General features: G+C 45.2%; 1 protein-coding gene and 1 long non-coding RNA gene across 2 annotated transcripts in view; one reads left to right on the top strand and one right to left on the bottom strand.

The window, feature by feature from the left end:
• LOC137518298 (villin-1-like) overlaps positions 1–20,126 on the bottom strand; it is a 135,011-nt gene that overhangs the window by 100,263 nt on the left and 14,622 nt on the right. The gene's annotated exons all lie outside the window — the stretch shown is intronic.
• Positions 14,990–20,126, top strand: part of LOC137518299 (uncharacterized) — a 41,935-nt gene continuing 36,798 nt past the window's right edge. The window contains exon 1 of the long non-coding RNA XR_011020780.1: positions 14,990–15,060. This is a non-coding gene — a long non-coding RNA (uncharacterized lncRNA). The remainder of the gene's footprint in view (positions 15,061–20,126) is intronic.

The following is a 20,126-nucleotide window of genomic DNA, read 5'->3' on the forward strand; positions in this document are numbered from 1 at the left end:
TGCCTATAGGGCGCGTCCTAGTGGCTGCAGCTCTGGCGCTTTGAGTCCGCCAGGAGAAAAGCGCGATATAAATGTTATTTGTCTTGTCTTGTCAAATGATGCTGTGCGCTGCTGATTGTCTTCAGAGCCAGGCTCTCCTCCTAGGTCCCCCTCCTGCTACTGTGCGCTCTGCCGCTGCCCACTCCTCCCTCCCTTCCCACAGAGAACCACAGCTGCAGCAAGAATGATAGCAACAGATGGCAAATGCTCACTCACCTATCCATGATCCAAGCGATAGAGATCCCGTCATCTGAAACCCATCTGTCTCTTCTACAGTGCAGCCGCTCGCTTTGAACTTCCTGATTCTCAGATCAGACAGGAAGTAGTAATAGTAGTAGTAACAGAGCGGCAGCACTCTAGAGGAGACAGATGGGCTCCGGATGACGGGACATCTATTGCTTGGATCGCAATAGGTGAATGTGAGTCATCTGGTGCTGTCCTTCTCCCCCGCTGCGGCTGCCTTCTCTGCTGGACTATCGTATGCACTGGGATGGAGGCTGCATGGTGGCTGTCTAGTTTGGGAGGAAATCGGTTGTTCGGTGGTGGGGGTGGTTATGTAATTCTGTCTGGGGAACGGCTTCCGGTTTGGCGGTGTCCAGAGCTTTCTGCTATTGCCAGGCTGGAGATGCAGGGGGAAAGTGCAGATGCTGTGATATCTGGCGCCCTCTTCACAGGGGTGCCCCAGTCCCTGAGTGCAAATGTCCCAGCCATTCATCTCTCACTCTGCATTTTGCCGCTGCTATTCCCTGCATTGTGCACCCACAGAGGAAAGCGGGCTGTTGCCCGTAGCAACCAGTAGCTCGGCTGCCCCGGTGTGTGCAGCATGTTGCTGTGCAGCTGCATCTTCTGATTCTATTACGACATGATGGGGGGCCCAAATCAGTTACTTTGCTTAGGGCCCCATTTAGCCTTAATCTGGCTCTGGCTGTACAGAGCATATTGTCTCATCACTGAACTGTCCCTCAGAGGAGCTCACAATCTAATCCCTACTATAGTCATATGTGCATTGAAGTCTATGGCCAATTTTAGGGGGAAGCCAATTAACTAATCTGTATTTTTTGGCATGTGGGAGGAAACCAGAATGCCCAGAGGTAAACCCGTAGATACGGGGAGAACATACAGTACATGCAGATAGTGCCCTGGCTTGGATTTGAACCAGGGACCCAGTGCTGCAAGGCGAGAGTGCACTGCTAATCATTATTCCACATGCCACAGTGCTGCCCACTCTATAGGATGTGTTTACTGTAACATCTGTTCCGGATCTTTCCAGGCGGGGCATGTCTCTGACACTTACTTATATCTGCAGCTACAGAAAATGAGATGACTTCACAGTAGCGAGCACCCGTCTATAAAGCCATTATTACCTCAGTATACAAAGATAACAACCGTACTTCAAACCGCCCGATTTGTTTGTATAAGGCCGGCTGCAAATACATTATGGGCAATCCATATTACTGGAATTATGAATATGAATCTTAATTTATTTATAGAATATTGATAGAAACATGAATGTAATGGTTAACAATTATTATCGGTTATTACCAAGCTTCAGAGATGTTTGCTGTTCTAGCTGAAACATTTCCTATAGCTCCTTATTTACATTTTAAATCCATTAAAAATGTATGAAACTGCCGGCCCAGTACAGGGCCGATTGGCAGGCACCCCAGGTATCCCTACAACTAGTGCCCCCCCTTTTAGCAGACATCCAGTCAACTAGGATTTATGTTATGAGTCTTCTTATATGGCACTGCCATAACCTTTGCTTAACCACTTGAGGACCGCAGTGTTAATACCCCCCCCCCCCCCCCCAGTCCAGGCCATTTTTTGCTAAATTGGCCACCGCAGGGCCGCACAACTCAGCACACAAGTGATAACCCCCTCCTTTTCTCCCCACCAACAGAGCTTTCTGTTGGTGGGGTCTGTAAATTGCAGCGCTGTACTATGTTAATAGATGGCACTTTCGCTGCCTAACAGTCTCCTAGCGGCGATTGCCACTGGAAGACTGAAGCCTGAGCGGAGCAAAACAGGCCCACAGGACCTTACGCCAATCGGTGTTAGGCGGTGCTGGGGCTGCCGCCGTGGCTACACCCATCGGCGTGACGCGGTCGGCAAGTAGTTAAAGAGTACTGGAGGTAAAAATAGTGAGAGACTATGAATGAAATTGGGGGGGGGGGGTCAAAGGGTTAAATACGTACCTGTCATGATGTCTTTGGGGAAGAGGAGATGCTCCTCCCCCCTCCTTGCCTCGGCAGTGGCTATGTTTCTGAAGACCGACAAGGTCTTTGGAAACCTCCGTCTCAGCCCACTCCCCACTTGGCAGCCACCAATCAGGCTGTGGCTCTTGAGCTGGGGGCGGGCCACGGCCACATGGCCTTAGCCTTGGCAGTGAGTTTAAAAAAATTGCCAGGGCCCTTTCTGAGAGGACGGCAGAGAAATCACCTGCCTGAAGGGAAAACACTTCATAGCAAAGCCCCCATAAATGCTAGCATCCCCCAAAAAATGCAAAGGAAAAATGTTTTTTAAACTCAGAAAAATGAGTTTACAAACCATTTTTTCTTTACATTATCACAATCAATTTTCTCAAAAACTACAAGGTCTTTTTGAAAAAATGTTTTTGACTTGTTCCCACCATTCCCTTTAACATACATTGCAATTTTGGTAACGATAGCCTGTATGAGGCTTTGCTATTAACCGCTATTTGCTATTAAGTCGGCATGAAATTACGCCAAATGATGCATAATTATACAAAATTACAAATGGATTATGCAAAATCAATGGAATTGGAGTGAATTTGAGCTCATCACAAAACTGATGGTGAACGGCTTCTATTTTATAAATAGAAGCCGTTCACACTTGTCAGTCTACAACAGATCTGTGAGATCCATTGCGTTAAGTGGGCCGCACTTTTGTGTAGTCCGCGATAATTCCGGACAGGCAAACCACAGCGGACCTTTGGAGCGGACACTATACTGTCTGCTCTTGCTGGCTGCACGTGATCCAGCGCAAGTGGGAACCAAGCTGAAATCCAGCCTAACAGGTTGCTAGGCAGACTGTCAGATGAAGTATTCAGAAAAGGGTTGTTAGGGCTATCAAAGACTGATGTCTATATGGAGCTTTGTTTTATTGCATCTGTTATTTGTTTTGCTGAAAAATGTCACCTAGATAACCCCATAGACAAGCTACTATCAGATTTGATAGCTTTATGAATACCTGTTATAAATGTCCTAAAGCAGATGATAATGATATTACAACCTGACACATTCAGAGCACAATCATGTATGCTTTAGGCCGGTTTAACACTCATTTTCTGGATTGCAGTGGAGATGCGATGCACCTGCAGAATACACCTTCAGGGTCATATGCACAGCGCCACCCCCCACTTAGTGACGTACTCCCTGCTGGGCAGGAAGTACGTCACTGGGATTCCTGCACCGCCCTCCATCATTTACACTTTGCGCGTCGCCCATAGACTTCCATTACTCCAAGCACCGCGCGTTAAGTATGCGGAAGCTTCTCTTTCACAAGCGGCTTTGTGCTACTGCACAGGTGCGACCGTACTCACACATGTGCAGTACAGCCTCACTTGTACTCAAAGGGGAGGGCAGGTATGAACAAGAAGAGGGTTCTGGGGGTGGGGTTGAGGAGGACACACGAAGCCTTCTGACTTTTTGCTGTTGAAGATTATTTCTTCGCTGAAGTGTTGCTGGATTACAGATTTCCCCTACAACTATGAAAATTTGATTTTTGGCCAAACTTCCAAAGTTTTGCAAAGGGTATAATAGGTTTTTACATATTACTCTGATTTAAAAGAGGAGGACTCTTGAACAAAACTGAGGTGAAAGCTGTTTGTGTCATATACTTTGAGTAAACTAAATAAGCTTCAAATTAAGCCATTAACAATAGTTAAAGAGAATCTGTATTGTTAAAATCGCACAAAAGTAAACATACCAGTGTGTTAGGGGACATCTCCTATTACCCTCTGTCACAATTTCACCGCTCCCCGACGCATTAAAAGTAGTCAAAAACAGTTTTAAAAAGTTTGTTTATAAACAAACAAAATGGCCACCAAAACAGGAAGTAGGTTGATGTACAGCATGTCCACACATAGAAAATACATCCATACACAAGCAGGCTGTATACAGCCTTACTTCTGAATCTCAAGAGATCACTTGTGTGTGTTTACCTTCTGTCCCCAGCTTCTCTCATGCACTGAACATTACAGGCTTCCTGCAGACAGCTCTGCCTATGTCGTTAATTCCTCAGTATGTGACAGACCAGCTCCTTTCACAGCCTCCAGAGGAGGATTTTTATCCAGCTCTCTTCTATCACTGATAAGATAGAAGAGAAGCTGCTGGCTTATGTAAATAAAACACACACTGGAGTGTGCATAGAGGAACAGTTCAACACTGAAGAACTTGGCAGCCTTCCAGACACAGGCCGACAAGTCCGACAGGGGAAAGATACATTGATTTATTACAGAGGTGGTTATAGTAGAAAGAGCTGCAGTAAGCCACAACACATTAGAATAGGTTTAGGAATGTGTAGGATGGTAGAAAAAACATTGTAATTTTTGTTACAGAGTCACTTTAAAGAGACTCCGTAACAAAAATTGCATCCTGTTTTTTATCATCCTACAAGTTCCAAAAGCTATTCTAATGTGTTATGGCTTACTGCAGCACTTTCTACTAGCACAGTCTCTGTAATAAATCAATGTATCTTTCCCCTGTCAGACTTGTCAGCCTGTGTCTGGAAGGCTGCCAAGTTCTTCAGTGTTGTGGTTCTGCTATGAACTCCCCCTTCCAGGCCCCTATATGCACACTGCCTGTGTATTGTTTAGATTAGGGCAGCTTCTCTCTTATCTTTTACAAGCTGGATAAATCGTCCTCTGAGCTGGCTGGGCTTTCACATACTGAGGAATTATAGACAAGGGCAAAGCTGTTTGCAGGAAGAAAAGAGCAGCCTGAAACTTCAGTGCATGAGAGCTGCAGGGGGAAATAAACACACAAATGATCTCTTGAGATTCAAAAGGAAGGGTGTATACAGCCTGCTTGTGTATGGATGTATTTTCTATGTGTGGACATACTGTACATCAACCTACTTCCTGTTTTGGTGGCCATTTTGTTTGTTTATAAACAAACTTTTTAAAACTGGTTTTAAGCACTTTTAATGCGGCGAGGAGCGGCGAAATTGTGACAGAGGGTAATAGGAGATGTCCCCTAACGCACTGGTATGTTTACTTTTGTACGATTTTAACAATACAGATTCTCTTTAAAGCGGTATAAAACCCTGACATAATATTCAATAAAAACATGTTTTCCTACTTTTTATATGCCATACGGTTATCATATTTGCTTTTGTGCATAAGTATTATTCATTTAGAAATTATACCAGAATCAGAATCAGAATCAGAATCTTTATTTCGCCAAGCATGACAGGATCATGCCTGGAATTGGGTTTGGCACATACAGAGCTCAGCAATTCCAAAGACAAAAGAAGAAAAATAACCGACAATAGTGCAATATACAGGAGATATACACGGTAAAGCATTGACAAGATAATACAGGAGCATGTAGCAAGAAGTAAGTTCAGATCGCAATATCAGACTAAGAGAACAGTGCAGATGAGTGCAGCTACAGTTCCAGGCAGACAGAAGGTCTGTGACAGGGCCAGACTGTGAACCTAACAAGGGGGTGGAGGAGGCGGAACATGAGATGAGTTCAGGAGGTTGACGGCGGAGGGAAAAAAACAGTTCCGGTGCCTCGTAGTCCTGGTGGGGATGACCCGGAATCTCCGCCCTGAACGTAGGCGACTGAAGTAGCCCTGGCCGGGATGGGAGGAGTCGTTGGCTATCTTCAGCGCTCTAGTGCACAGTCTTGTGTTGTAAAGTAGTTCAAGTGACGGGAGGGGTTTCCCGATGATTCTCTCTGCTGATCTAATGACCCTCTGGAGTTTGCGCCTGTCACTGGCAGAGGAACCAGCGTACCAGACCAGGATGGAAGAGCAGAGTATAGACTCTGTGGTGGCAGAGTAGAATCTTGTGAGAACCTGGTGGGGCATGCCAAACTTTTTCAGCTGGCGGAGGAAGAAGAGTCTTTTCTGGGCCTTCGCCAGGGTGGAGCTGGTGTTAGCCCTCCATCTCAGGTCCTTTGAGATGGTGGTGCCCAGGAGGCGAACACTGGTTACTCTTGCCACTTCAGTGCCATCAATCTGGATTGGTAGTAGTAAGGGGGCATGCTTCCTAAAATCGATAATCATCTCCACGGTTTTTGCTGTGTTCAGGACCAGCCTATTCTCCCTGCACCAGTGGCAGATTCTGTCTACCTGCTGACGATAGGCCCTCTCGTCATTATTGGTGACAAGGCCAACGATAGTGGTGTCGTCTGCAAATTTGATAACCTTGACCGAGTCTGCTGTGGATCTGCAATTGTTCGTGTAGAGGGAGAACAGCATCGGAGATAGGACGCAGCCTTGTGGAGCCCCCATATTAGTGGTCCGAGGTTGAGAGGAGATATCACCCAGTTTGACAGATTGTGATCTGTTGGATAGGAAGTCTGTGATCCAAAGGCATAGGGTGGAATGGACCCCGAGTTATCATATTTGCTTTTGTGCATAAGTATTATTCATTTAGAAATTATACATTCCCAAAGTTCAGTTTCTCTGAGAGCTGACTTTGCATTTTATTTATTGCTTTATTCATGTTCTTAAAGAGAACCCGAGGTGGGTTTGAAGTATATTATCTGCATACAGAGGCTGGATCTGCCTATACAGCCCAGCCTCTGTTGCTATCCCAAACCCCCCTAAGGTCCCCCTGCACTCTGCAATCCCTCATAAATCACAGCCACGCTGCTGACAAACAGCTTGTCAGAGCTGGCTGTGTTTATCTCTATAGTGTCAGTCTGCTGCTCTCCCCGCCTCCTGCAGAACTCCAGTCCCCGCCTGCATCCCTTCCCTTCCTGCTGATTGGAGGGAAGGGATGGGGCAGGGACCGGAGCTATGCAGGAGGCGGGGGAGCAGCTGAGACTGACACTACAGATGTAAACACAGCCTCTCAGCATGGCTGTGATTTATGAGGGATTGTGAAGTGCAGGGGGACCTTAGTGGGGTTTGGGATAGCAACAGAGGCTGGGCTGTATAGGCAGATCCAGCCTCTGTATGCAGATAACATTCTTTAAACACACCTCGGGTTCTCTTTAATGCCTAGTACACACCATACCATTTTCTGTTAGATTTTTCTGTGAGATTTTCTGTAATATTTTCTGTAATTAGATTATTTTCTGTAAAGTACTGGTAGAGACTGGTCATTATCTCTGGTGCATTGTCTTCTGGTTATCTCCTGCTGGGTAGAACAATGCTTAATTTCTAGGCAGATAGATGGTTAGGTAGATAATTTCCACCATGTTGTAAATTATCTATCTGGCAGGTAAATCTAACAGAAAATCTTACAGAAAATACTACTGTACTAGGCTTAACATAAGCAGAGCCTGCATTGTCAGTGACGTGTTTATTTACATTCCTCACTTGATACAATTAAATACAAGATAACATTATCTGCACTTAGGATGTTTCCAGCTTTGCTGCAGGGAACTTATAGTCCTGTGTGTAACCCTTTGAATGCTATTCTAGTAAAAAAAAAATGCTGGTTGTATATAATATGCTGTAAATAATCTATTAGGCCTGGTGCACACCAAAAACCGCTAGCAGATCCACAAAATGCTAGCAGATTTTGAAACGCTTTTTCTTCTTTTTCTGTAGCGTTTCTGCTAGCATTTTGCGGTTTTGGGAAGCGTTTTTGGTGTAGTAGATTTCATGTGTTGTTACAGTAAAGCTGTTACTGAACAGCTACTGTAACAAAAACCGCCTGGCAAACCGCTCTGAAGTGCCGTTTTTCAGAGCGGTTTGCGTTTTTCCTATACTTAACATTGAGGCAGAAACGCATCCGCAATCCAAAATCTGCAGCAGCCCGGGAGTATGCGTTTCTGCAAAACGCCTCCCGCTCTGGTGTGCACCAGCCCATTGAAATACATTACCCTAGCGGATCCGCACCCGCAAGCGGATCGCAAACCGCAGCGGAAACGCTCTGGTGTGCACTAGGCCTTAGAGCAAAAAAGAAATGCTGGGTTTCATTCCGCTTTAAAGAGTAGCTCCACTCTCATGTCCTGTAGAAGATAAATATGCTCTGGGGGCTCTGCGCACCTCTGTTGGTAGGAATTTCAGTTGCAGCCTGATTAGGAGCGCTAAACTGTAAGTGTAAAGAACAGCGCTACAAAACTAGTGATGACATAAACCAAATCAGATCAAGTATAATCAAATACAGTCAAATATAAAGTCCACAAGGGCCCAATGCCCACTCTGTCAACAATTCTTCTCTGTGTATGCGCTCTATTTGGGTTCAGCAGATCCCCATTGGCATAGTCTATTGTATATTGATAGATAGCGCTCCACTTCTACTCGGGTACATCAATAGGCAGTAAAGAGAAAGAAATCCCCCCTTAGGGCCACACTCACCCGACCTGTGTGACCACTGTGAGACTGGTCAGTGTGCACACTGTAGTCCTTCTATGGCCGACTGCCCGTCCAGGCTCAGATGATTCCTCTTTTGAATGATTCCTCTTTCAGGTGGATGCTTTCCTTGCAGTCCTTTCGCCTTGCTTGTTTCTTGTTGTGTGTCAACCTCAAATACAATGAGCCTCACATAGCATAACTCCGTTATGTTTAAAAAAGGTTTTATTAAAATAAGGTACTCACAAACGTGTGTGTATCAGCGCATAGAGTGTTAAAAACGGGCTCTCCCCCGTGCCTCTCCGGATAGGCTCGCCAGGTGCTCCGCTTTACTCTGCTGAGTGGTTCCCAGGACGATCTGGGAACCACTCAGCAGAGTAAAGCGGAGCACCTGGCGAGCCTATCCGGAGAGACACGGGGGAGAGCCCGTTTTTAACACTCTATGCGCTGATACACACACGTTTGTGAGTACCTTATTTTAATAAAACCTTTTTTAAACATAACGGAGTTATGCTATGTGAGGCTCATTGTATTTGAGGTTGACACACAACAAGAAACAAGCAAGGCGAAAGGACTGCAAGGAAAGCATCCACCTGAAAGAGGAATCATTCAAAAGAGGAATCATCTGAGCCTGGACGGGCAGTCGGCCATAGAAGGACTACAGTGTGCACACTGACCAGTCTCACAGTGGTCACACAGGTCGGGTGAGTGTGGCCCTAAGGGGGGATTTCTTTCTCTTTACTGCCTATTGATGTACCCGAGTAGAAGTGGAGCGCTATCTATCAATATACAATAAACTGATTAGGAGCGCTGCCAATTTCACCCTGTTTCCAAAACATGTGTAAACCATTTTATGTCCAGCTGCCCCCAGGTTCACACTATGTTTTTGTTAATTAGAGGTTAGGGTCTCTTTTATGAGGATACCTCAACGTGGTGGAGGTGTCTAGTACAGAACACTCTGCGCGCAAACTGTTTTTGGAAGCCAACCTCCTCCATTTTGTTGCATCTGTTTTGAATGCAAGTTGTGTAATCTGCCTATATTTAGGCTCTGCACATTAATGCAGTTAGTCAATCAGATACAGACTGCCTTGAGAAGCGCTGCCATCTCCTCCTGCTGTTTAGAAATGTTTACTTATGGCTAGCTGCATCCATGTGCTATTTCAGTTTGCATTCCGTTTTAATCTAAATTTAGATTTTAGTGAATAGTTTGCATCTGTTTTGAATACAAGGTGTGTATTTGGCTTCTTAGGGAGCTCTGCATACCTCTGTTGATAGTTATTTCAGTTGCAGCCTGATTAGAAGCGCTGCCAATTTCTCCCTGTTCCCAAACAAATATAAAATAAGCACGGCCGGCCTTTGACCTGAGCGACCGGAGCGGTCGCTCAGGGCGCCTGCTTTCAGGGGGGCGAACGCTTCCCTCCCTAAGATAAAAGTATCTTCCCCGCCGGCCGCCGCACAGCTTCCCTCTTTCCCTATGCGCCCGCTCTGAGCACCTCTTATTTCCCTTCCTTCCCTCCCTCCTAGAGAACGGTGCAGCCAGTGGCTCTGACTCACCGTCTATCTCGCAAACAAACAGCAGCTTTGCTCAGCTGAGCTCCCGGGACATTCTTCTGCATTGTGGCTTTAAGGGTGCTCGCTTGATGAGGTCATCAAGCAAAGCCCTTATGTCCCGGGAGCTGACCAGAGCTGCTGTTTGCGAGATGGATGGTAAGTGACACTGCCTGCACCATTCTCTATGAGGGAGGGAGGGAAGGAAGGAAGGGAAATGACAGGTGCTCAGAGCGGGGCGCATTAATCAAAGGGAAGGAGGGAAGCTGTGTGCCGGGAAAAGATACTTTTATTGGAGGGAGGGAAGCTGAGTGCCAGGGGGCTTTGTGTGTGTGTGTGTGTGTGTGTGTGTGTGTGTGTGTGTGTGTGTGTGTGTGTGTGTGTGTGTGTGTGTGTGTGTGTGTGTGTGTGTGTGTGTGTGTCTTGTATGTGATCTGCCCGTGTGTGTGTGCTGCTTGTATGTGATCTGCTTGTGTGTGTGTGTGTGTGTGTGCTGCTTGTATGTGATCTGCCTGTGTGTGCGTGTGTGTGTGTGTGTGCTGCTTGTATGTGATCTGCGTGTGTGTGTGTGTGTGCTGCTTGTATGTGATCTGCGTGTGTGTGTGTGTGTGTGTGTGCTGCTTGTATGTGATCTGCGTGTGTGTGTGTGCTGCTTGTATGTGATCTGCGTGTGTGTGTGTGTGCTACTTGTATGTGATCTGTGTGTGTGTGCGATCTGCTTGTATGTGATCTGCATGTATGAGTGTGTATATGTCTATGTGTGAGATCCGCATGTGTGTGTGCGCGAGATCTGCTTGTATGTGATCAGCATGTGTGAGTGTATATATATATATATATATATATATATATATATATATATATATATATATATATATGTGTGTGAGTGTGTATATGTGTGTGTGTAATCTGCATGTGTGTGTACGAGATCTGCGTGTGTGTGTGCGCGCGCGTGCGCGAGATCTGCGTGTGTGTGATCTGCTTGTATGAGACCTGCATTTGTGAGTGTGTGTATGTGTGTGTGCGAGATCTGCATGTGTCTGTGTGATCTGCATGTGTGCAATCTGTGTCTGCGTGCGTGAAGAGGATGAATGGGGGGGGGGGGGCACCAAAATCTGGTTCGCTCAGGGCGCTGTGAAACCTAAGGCCGGCCCTGAAAATAAGGCACTTACGTATTATACTGTCTACTGAATTTGACTGCCCCCTGTTTAAAATATATATATACTTCCTTTTAAAAAGCTACATACTGTTTGAAAGTTGAGAACCTTGGCTTTTCATATGCATGGGAGGGATGAACTGTTCCTTAGTTAGGGGGTGTTTAACGAGGGATGTCCACTGCGCATGGCTGCCAGCAGCACTAACCTGGCAACCCGAGTTTCCAGTCCAAAGAGTGAGGGTCCCGGTGTCCAACAATCACTATACAAGTAGATAGAGTTAGAACATAAAGATTTCCGAGCAAAGCGAAGATAAAGCCCGCAGCCCAGCAGGTGGGAAAGGGGATAATGACTCCAGTAAAGCAAGTACTATCAATTTAAAAGATACCCGAAGTGACATGTGACATGATGAGATAGACATGTGTATGTACAGTGCCTAGCACATAAATAACTATGCTCTGTTCCTTTTTTTCTTTCTCTGCCTGAAAGAGTTAACTATCAGGTATGTAAGTGGCTGACTCAGTCCTGACTCAGACAGGAAGTGACTACAGTGTGACCCTCACTGATAAAAAATTACAACTATAAAACACTTTCCTAGCAGAAAATGGCTTCTGAGAGCAAGAAATAGGTAAAAAGGGGAATTTCTTATCAGTGAGGGTCACACTGTAGTCATTTCCTGTCAGGACTGAGTCAGCCACTTACATACCTGATATTTAACTTTTTAGGGCAGAGAAAGAAAAAAAAGGAACACAGCATAGTTATTTGTGTGCTAGGCACTGTACATACCCATGTCTATCTCATCATGTAACTACATGGGCCACAGTAGATATGCGGTAGATGGTACATTATGTACATACCATAAATAAAATGAATTCCCTCCAGGAGAACCTTATACCCCAGAGCAAGCCTCAGGCACTGAGCCGGTCACAGAAGATGAATAGTTGATGGCCCCAGGCTGGCTCATGCACTATTGTTTTTAATTTTATTGTAGCATCCCATGCAGTTTAGTTAGGAGGGGGGCAGATGAGAGGGAATATCCTGCACGCTGGTGCCCCCTGCTGGTCATATAGCCATTGTCTATATGCAACTGAAGCCCTCTCCAACGACTTGCTGACTTGCTCAGCTTCTGTTTGATTAATCACTGCAAGCTAGGTGTAACATATGTGTGCACTTCTCATTGGCTTATAAGCAGCCTGCAGGCTTTATAAAGCAGCAGAGAACTGTTTGGGAGTGAGTTTCTCCATTTGTGTGTTTGGTAAGTTTTAGAGCAGTTGGAGACAGGCCTTGGGGGTGGCAGCTCCAAGGGTTTGGCTGCGCTCACATATGGTGTTAGATGCTGGTTCTGGGGCCCCGGGCAGTGAGAGTTTCCGGGGCCCCAGGCTGGCTCATGCACCATTGTTTTTAATTTTAGAATAGTTGATGGCCGTCACATATTGAAGTTGGCTGTAATTAAGGTCCTACGACGGACCAAACAGACAGACCTGAGCAGGTGCTTCATTGTTATCAGGATGTGGAATGTGCCGCCTCATTAAATACTGCAATACTCACTGATGACATGGTACGGCTCCTCTAGGTTTTGGGTGTGAACAAGCCCTCACACAGGAGTAATATCATTTATATGTTGCAGATAACATTCACATTTGAAATGTAAAATCGTATCATACCTCCCAACTTTTCGAGATGAGAAAGACTTTAGGACATGTCTGGCCACACCTCTAGCCACACCCCCTCACACCCCTAGCCACGCATGCCACTAAAAATTCACAAGCAAAAGATGCCATTTTAGAATTCAAACCACTGTGGTCCTTTCAGTAGAAAAATACATACATTTACATAAATCTCTACATCAGTCCTGAAAGAGGGAGAAAGAGGGTCACATGAGGGAGAAAGAGGGACAAATGAAGGAGAAAGGGACAAATGAGCGAGAAAAAGGGACAAATGAGAAAGAGAGACAAAGGAACTAAGTTCCCAAAAAGGTCTACTACTGTGGTAATTGTGCCCAGAGTTCATAGTTAAACTTCTCCTAACAACACCAAGGTTAGTAAGTAAATCATAGTAATAATTTTTGACAACTTTTAACAATGAGGCTAATCTTTAACAAATGCCTGACCTTGCTGTATAATGACAGACCGCTCATTTGTATGAAGCTAAGCAGGATAACTTATTAACAAGCCTCCTTGCACTTTAACAAGGTAACATTTTAACATGATAACTGAGGCAGGTTCGCCTCTGGAAACAGCCTGACAGCAGTTGCCATGAAATCCTGAACAACAATGGCCATTACATCAAGAGCAGAGGAGGAGGAGGCAAAATGTTTGCTCAAAAATATGTCACGCTGCCTTCGCTAAGCCGAGCTGGGTGTGGCCTGAGTGGTTCTTTAGCTGTCTCTGGAAACTCTGTGGAAATCAGAGCACAGTTGACATCATCACATGTTGTGAGAGGACAGAAAGTGCAAAACCAAATGCATTTATCAGTGCTGGAAGCAGAGGCATCTGCAAAGCACAACGTGGTAAATTGTTAAAGTGTACCCGAGCCCGGAGGCCACATGTGACATGAGGAGATAAACATGTGTATGTACAGTACACAACATATTAATAACCAGGCTGTTTTACTTGTTTTATTTTGGTGCCTGAAAGAGTTAAAGGTGAACTGTAGTGAGAGGTACATGGAGGCTGCCATATTGGTTTCCTTTTAAGCAATACCAGTTACCTGGCAGCCCTGCTGAGCTATCTGCCACCAGAAACAAGCATGCAGCTAATCTTGTCAGATATGACAAAAATGTCTGAAACACCTGATCTGCTGCATGCTTGTTCAGGGTGTAGGGCAAAAGGTATTAGAGTCAGGGGATCAGGAGGATAGCCAGGCAACTGGTATTGCTTAAAAGGAAATCAATATGGCAGCCTCTATCTATCTCTCACTACAGATCTCCTTTAAGGTGGCCATACACTTATAGATTTGCAGCAGATTTGACCATCAGATCGATTTCTGTCAGATGCCTGTCAAGTCAAATCTGACAGGAATCTATCTGATGTGTGCCACACACTAGGAGCAGGTTTCCAATAGATTCCAGAATGAAATCTATTGGAAATCTATCTAAATGCATTATTGGACCATTAGATCCAATGCAACTCTATGGGCCATCGATTTGCTGCCAGCAGTAGATTGACCTAGCTCTTCCATCCTGTCAGATAGATCAAATCCATCGAAATCGATCAAAATCGGCCGCAAATCGATAGATTTGAAAGAATCGATTTCTGATCGATGGCTGTAATCGACCAGTGTATGGGCCTCTTTAACTTTTAGGCATGGAAGTGACAGCTTCTGTCTTGTCAGTACCTTGTTAGGAATATGACATCACACACACGCGCCTAGTAGGCACTTGGGGGAGACAGCGGACAAGATTGGGAGTCATCACAGCTGCAGCAGGTGGGATGTACAATGCATGGATACTGGGCGAGGGCACATTTACATCTGGGGCGACAGTGGCTGGGCATCTGTCACTTTTGTTGGTCATCGCGATATTGCATGCCGGTACTGCCCTGTAGGCCCAAGGTTTCCCAGTATGCTCGATTGAGACATTTGACCCATTTTGGATTGTTGCGGCACAAATTCGATTAAATTATTGATTAAATTATTGAATTGGATAGTCGTTTGGGCCATAATATGGCCAGCTTTATTTTTTATATGCATTTTACAGACCATCATCCTATATACTAACCGACAGTTGTTAGTATGCATGAGACCTGTGGGCGGCGGCTTAGGGTCAATCAGTTGCAAAATCAGTTGCTCTCAAATATAACTGAACAGACAGCGGATGTGTGAGGTAATAGCCATGTTTCCCTATGGCCTATTTCATACTTTCACCCAGGACCCCCGAGCCAGCTTGCAGACATCCCAATTCTATCCCCCCCCCCCAATTATCCCCCCAGTGCCCCTGTTGAGTATTTGCTGCGGAGCGGACCTCACCTGTTTGGCCCGCGGACGGCCTCCTTCAGTCTGTGTGCTTCAGTGTTCATCCTTCCAGAGCAAATACTCTGTAGGGGACCACTATTCATTTCAGGGGAGACCTAGGGGCGGTCGCCCGGCTGGCCCTGGGCAATTGTCCAGTTTGCTCCGTGGAAGCCTGCCACTAAAAAGACCACCTCGGGCAAGAATCTAGTGTGTGTACAGCAGCCCCCATACATCATGCCAGATCTGCTCGTCCAATGTCCTTGTTCTCCCCCTCGCTCTGCTCCCTGCATTCTGCATCATGAACCCTCTGCAACCCCACCCTTCATAGATACAGAATGCTTGGCTAGCTCCGCACTGTCACCCAAGGGATCAATAGAAAGTGTAAGGCCCAGTTCACAGTAGCATTCCAGGTCCGCCTTCCCCGGACCCGGAACGCTCTGTACACAGCGTATGGTGAATGGATACATTGTTAATCAATGTATCCATTCACACTCGTGCGCTGTCCGGATCCGGATCCGATCCGGGAACGCAGCCCTGGGAAGATCCGGCTTTTTTTCCAACATGCGCTATTTTTCAGTCCGTCCCAGGGCGGCTGCGGACCCGGGCCAGATCCTGACCCTTCGCATGCGGCCATGCTGTGCAATGAGAAACGGATGTTTCTCATCACACTAGCAATAGGACCGGATGCTTCCAGCACCGGTCCTATGCCACTTGGGGGGCCCGGACTACACGCCGGTATCCCCCATGCTTGCAGTGCCTTTCCGGCACTGCAAAGTATCTAGTTCTGGCTACTTTATTGTAGCCGGAACTGATACATGCATCCGGCGCAACTTGTGGCCACCGCAGAGACCCGTACGGTCTCTTTGCGGCCCCCGGACCCCCGCGGACTCGAACCGCAAGTGTGAATGGGGCCTAAGGCGCTTCAGTCTGAAGCCATGCTTCCTGATTGCGGCTTTCATTTTGCATTTGTTTGTTTTTTTTGTTTTTTTACAAAAAAATTTATTAATGGCTCATGTTCTGCTTGAGGATAAATCCTTAAGACCGAATCAGAGCCGGGACAAGGTCCTCCAGCTCCCAAGACACCAAAGTGCGCCCCTCCATCCCTCCCACCCCAGCCGTCACTACTGATTGCTATTAGACTAAAGGGGCCCACACACTCAGCCGATTTTTGGCCAATCGATCGCAAATCGATGGACCAATCGATCGTTTTGCGGGTGATTTCTGACATGTTGGAAAATTTAGGCTTATCTCTTGAGATGGCTTATCATTTTGCATTGGACCTAATGGAAATCTGATGGCAACAAAATGCCATCAGATCGATTTTCTATAGATTTCATACTGAAATCTATTGGAAATCTGTTCCTAGTAAAAAATGTTCCTAAACACATCAGATAGATCAGAAAATATACTGATGATCTATCTGATGCTAATCTAATGAGTGTATGGCCACCTGGCGCCCCAGGGCCCCCAACTAATCTTTAGTCACTGCCATGTATCTCCTTCTCTTATTTCTCTCTGCTTCAAAAACAATAGGGGAATGATAGCTGAGTGAGTTTTGCGCCCCCTCTTACACTGCTGGAGCTTCTCTCGCCTCGGCCCGGCCTTGGACCAAATGGTTATTTAAATGCAGTGGCATAACTAAGGAGCTTTAGGCCCCTTACGAGTTTTACATGGGGCGCCAAGCACTATATTGATATGGAGCTCCAAAACCTTCAGAGGACAGCTGCAGTGTCAGAGAGGTGTATTTAGAGTAAGAATTACCACTATGCAATGTACACATAGAGGTGTTCATTATCAGTATAGCACCAATGCAAATCTAATCAAATGAATGAAGGAGGGTTCCTAGTAGGTTCCTCTACTCCAGGGGGCCGATGGGGTCACAACCTCTGCATCCCCTATTGCTACGCCACTGTTTAAATGATAAGTGGGCTAATAAAGTAGACTGGTTTTAAATCAAACTAGCAGCCCTCAATCCTCCCCTCCCCCAATTCCTCCTTCCTAAAGCTGGGGTGGGATTCACTTAGGCCAATTTTTGCATCTCATTGACCATTGCTATACTCAGCACATTTAGGGGCCCATACACTCAGCCGATTTTCTGGCTGACCGATCGATCGATCAATTGATCGTTTGCAATTCGGTTGGCCAATCGACCGATCGATGGCCGATTTCGATCGATTTCGATGGATTTCAATCGAACTGGCAGGGTGGAAAATTTAGGTCGATCTGATGAGATTGCTTATCAGTGCATTGGCCTTAATGGAAATCTGATGGCAAAAAAATGCCATCAGATCGAATTTCAATAGATTTCAAACTGAAATCTATTGGAATTCTATCCTGGTAAAAAATGTTCTAAAACCGCATCAGATAGATCATCAGATGCATTTCTTATCTATCTGCTGCCAATCTGACGAGTGTATGGGCACCATTAATTTACACACAACAATTCTGCTCCTTCTGGTTACTCAGTGGTGCAGCATAGATAGCCACTATAGCCATTTCTTTGCAGAGGTCCTACACTATGGACAGCATGATGGCGTAGTGGTTAGCACTCTCGTCTTGCAGTGCTGGGTCCCCACTTCAAAAGATAGTCAGGGTGCTATCTGCAAGGTGTTTGTATGTTCTCCCCTCTACATGAGTTTCCTCTGGGCACTCCAGTTTCCTCCCACATCCCAAAAACATACAGGCTTCCCCCCAAATTGGCCCTAGGCTACAATGGACATATGACTATAGTGTGCATTAGATTGTGAGGGTCAGTTAGTGAAAAGACTATATATTCTGTAAAGTGCTGCAGAAGATGTTGGCGCTATATAAATACTAAATAATAATGTCCTGTACAGTAGATTGTACAGTGTTTATTTGAATACTGTGCCACTGCTGCCTCCAGCCACAAAGTGCCAGCACTCCAACAAATTAATGGCTTCTACATTCATTTCAGTGGAGAAGTCTTGCACATGCACAAATTGAAATGCACTTGTTCATGTATACTGCTCATATGCTGTTTGGGAACTCACACATACCCAGTTCAAATGATCATTTGTGCCACTGGGCATTATCCCAGTCAGAAGATAAAAGGCTGGTTGGAACAGGTGGACTGGATGCTCTGAAATCTTGGGTGCGGTAAAAAAGAGGAGACACTCTTTGTACTAGATTCTGGTTCCCAGTTCAGGTACTAAAGTGGACTTCAACTCTTGCACAGTACAGAAGGAAAACAGAGAAATGCACCCTGTATGTATTTAAAGAGAAACTCCGACCAAGAATTGAACTTTATCCCAATCCGTAGCTGATACCCACTTTTACATGAAAAATATAATGATTTTCACAAACAGACCATCAGGGGGCGCTGTATGACTGATTTTGTGCTGAAACCCCTCCCACAAGAGGCTCTGGTACCGTACGGTACTCTGGGCAAACTGCCACAATGTAACAATGACACACACAGGAAATGGCTGTTTATAGCTGTCTGTTAAAGCCAGAACAGCTACATAATCTGCCCACAGTAACAATGTCACCATGTAATACATGTCAGAATGTGAATCTGGGAGAGGAAAGATTTTACAATGAGCAAACTCTGACTAAATCATGTATACATAATTATTGTAAAAATTAAGCACCTTTTTATATTAAATTATTTTCACTGGAGTTCCTCTTTAAAGAGGAAAATCTTAAAATGTAAAACACATACTAATAAGAAGTACATTTCTCCCAGAGTAAAATGAGCCATACTTTACTTTTCTCCTATGCTGCGGTCACTTACAGTAGGTATTAAAAAATCTGACATTACCGACAGGTTTTGGGCTAGTCCACCTCTTTATGGGGGATTCTCAGCGTGGCCTTTATTCTTTATAAAGACATTCTCTAAAAATTCATACAAAGATGCTGGCCAGCCTCCCTGCTCACTGCATGCTATTTTGGCAGTTGGACGGAGCAACTGCCATTCACTAAGTGCTTTTAAAAATAAAGAAAACCCTGAGTACCCCCCTATGAGAAGAATGGGCTAGTCCAAAACCTGTCGGTAGTGTCAGATTTCTACTACCTACTGTAAAAGACAGGAACATAGGAGAAAAGTAATTTATGGCTCATTTTACTCTGGAAGAAACGTACTTCTTATTTGTATGTGTTTTAAATTTTAGGCTTTTCGTGACAGTTCCTCTTTAAAGGGGTTCTTTCGCGAAAAAAGTAGGCAGTTAAAAAATGTGACAGATGACAGGTTTTGGGCCAGTCCATCTTTTTAAGGGGGATTCTCAGGGCTTTCTTTGTTTTCAACAGCATATCCTGTTTAACTGCCTAAATAGCAAGATACCAGCCGGCCTCCCTAATCACTTGCACACTATTATGTCAGTTAAATTTTGCAACTGTTGTTCAGGAAATGCTGTTCAAAACAAAGAAAGCACTGATAATCCCCCTTAAAAAGATGGACTGGCCCAAAACCTGTCATCTGTCACATTTTTTAACTGCCTACATTTTTTGCGAAAGAACCCCTTTAAAGAGGAAGTGAGGGATATGAAGGCTGCTCTATTTATTTCCTTTTAAGCAATACCAGTTGCCTGGCTGTACTGCTGATTCTCTGCCTCTAATACTTTAAGCCTAATGCTACGTACACACATGCGACAACGATCGTTCGTTAAGAACGGCGAACGAACTTTTAATTGATGAAAGAACGACCTAAGTAAAGATAGTTTTAAAAGGTGTGTAACGATCTGATCGTTAGAACGAACATTACATCACGTAAAGCAACTATTGCGCCTGCGCATAAAAATGAGAAGTTTGACAGAGAAATAGTGAAATGCACATGTCAAGCCTAGTACGAACGATCGTTTCCAACGATGTACTACTTTTGCAAACGATCGTCGTTGGTTAAAATCCGCCGAGACAGAACTTTCTTATGTAGCGATTTGGCTCGTTCGTCGTTTGCCTTAATAGTCGGTGGTTAGTTTTTTG

This window comes from Hyperolius riggenbachi, chromosome 5, assembly GCF_040937935.1.
Source record: "Hyperolius riggenbachi isolate aHypRig1 chromosome 5, aHypRig1.pri, whole genome shotgun sequence".
Lineage (NCBI taxonomy): Eukaryota > Metazoa > Chordata > Amphibia > Anura > Hyperoliidae > Hyperolius > Hyperolius riggenbachi.